General features: G+C 50.9%; 1 protein-coding gene across 1 annotated transcript in view; it reads right to left on the reverse strand.

Annotated features, from left to right (window-relative positions):
• IRF4 (interferon regulatory factor 4) overlaps positions 1-1,980 on the reverse strand; it is a 19,889-nt gene extending 17,909 nt beyond the window's left edge. The window contains exon 1 of the mRNA XM_019542535.1: positions 1,906-1,980. The gene's annotated coding sequence lies outside the window, so the exon portion shown is untranslated. The remainder of the gene's footprint in view (positions 1-1,905) is intronic.
• Positions 1,981-2,049: the final 69 nt, after the last annotated feature.

Here is a 2,049-nt window from a genome sequence, read left to right on the forward strand (position 1 = left end):
GTGAGATTTTTTTTTTTTTTTTTTTTTTTGGTGATATCTAACCTAAACTTCCCTTGCTGCAACTTGAATTTCCCTTGCTGTAACTATATATCACCTTACATCAAGGGTACTATGATCTACACCATATAGATTATATTTATGATATACGCGATATATACAATATTCATATATATAGAGAGAGAGAGCGAGAGCGAGAGATCAATATATCCGATATATCAGAATGTAATATATAATATTCATGATATAGATGGTATGCATGATAAATGGGTGCTATAACACATATAATACACAGGCTGTAATATACCCATCCTGTCCTCAGGTATATAATGTATCTCATGTGATACAGTACTTACCCATCCCGCTAGCACACTGTGTGTAAGTTTTTAGCATCCACTAACCCACACGTACAAGTCTGTACAAGTACATGGCATGTATCTAACATGCTAGGTGCTAAGCAAATGCTGTACCTTTCGGAAAGAAGTGGAAGTTTCTAATCACCTACCCAGAAGACTAGCTTATGTCGGACAGAGCTACAAACGGCCGGAGAGGCTGAGAAGAGCCTGAAGGGAGGACACTCATACCAATTACCCGCAATAAAGGGTGAGTTCCGTGCACACTGAAAGAGTCCACAGCTAGGCGTGGGTGCAGCTCCAGGGAACGGGGCATGTGGCCGGGTGGGTGCAGGTGGCTTTGTAGGTCCGATTCCCTTGCGCCCCCAGTCCTGCCCACCTCTCCCCGGGGGGAGGTCCGGGGCAGGCGATGGGCAGCGCCCCCAGGCCACGCTGCTCCCGCGGAGCCGCCCAGGCTCTCGAGCACGTGCAGCGCCTGGCACAGCAGCCCGGGGACAGGCCAGGCTAGAGCTCAAGACTGGCTTCTCAGCAGCCGGGGGACCTTCTCATTCCCCAAGCGTGCAGGGGGAAAGGGCAAAAACCCCCTCAAGTGACTGAACTGAACCCACCCCGAACTTTCTCCTTCCCAAAATCAAGCTACACAGAAAAAAAAAGAGAGGGAGCTGAGAAAGAGCCAGCCTCCTGCAGCCAACGTCTAGAAAGGGTTGATTTAGTAGAACAAGCCCAATTCTCTTTTACATGGAGAGGAACGTTTCCAGGCACAGTCCAAAGCCAAGCGAAGCTCTTTTGGTTACTAACCAAAAAAAAATCAAGGATGGAAAAGGAGCATTTCTTAAGACACCTGTAAGTCCTCCCGGCCCCTTCCAAGGGGGAAGACGAGGCGCATCTCTCCAGTGCCGGCTCTTTTTCAATCCCTGACACGACAAGGCTTTCTGCCACCTGGCTCTCAGCGGGCAGCCCTCTTCTCCTGTTCCCCCACCTCCCCCCCTCCCCAATAGCTTGACCTGCTGCTGTTGAACTCCCGGCCCAACAAATCCACCAGATCAAGCCTCCTAATTCAGCTGAGTGTCCCCCGAGTCAGTCCTGCCCACCTCTCCTGCGCCAGGTGCCATTTCTGACTTTCAGCATCTCCCAAGAAAGTTCAGCCCCAGCGACGGGGCTCAGCGGCGGAGAGCTCCTCCTCTGCAGCACCCCATGGGCTAAACCCAGTGTCATGCCAGAGCTTCAAGTGTGTGTGTGTGTGTGTGTGTTGGGGGATGCTTAGTCAATTCATAACCAACAAGGACATTTCTATGGGGCTAGGCAGGAGCAAAGGAAAGGCAGGAGGAAGGAGAAGAAGAAACCACGGGGAGAAACGGGGCTGGAAAAGACCTCAAGAGGTCATCGAGGCAGGAAAGGTCCTGTGGTCCCAAACGAAAGGTCTCGTGTCCTATACAGGGAATCAAGCTGAGACCTTGGTGCTTTTAGCACCAGGCTCTAACCAAGAAGAAGGAGATGGAAAAGAATGGGGAGGAGGAGAAGGAGAAGACAAGGTTTGGTGATGAACATCTCTTACCTGTCGCCCAGCCGCTCGGGAAGGGGAGGGGAGAAGGCAGCCCGATTTCTCAAATGGTTAAAAAAGATATGAAAGAGGAGCACTGATGGAGGGGAGAAAAGGGGAACTTTCTTATAGGACTGCAGAGAAAGCGGGCGGGGCGGG

The sequence above is a fragment of the Crocodylus porosus genome, unplaced genomic scaffold, assembly GCF_001723895.1.
Source record: "Crocodylus porosus isolate Cpor-Errol unplaced genomic scaffold, CroPor_comp1, whole genome shotgun sequence".
Classification (NCBI taxonomy): Eukaryota; Metazoa; Chordata; order Crocodylia; family Crocodylidae; genus Crocodylus; species Crocodylus porosus.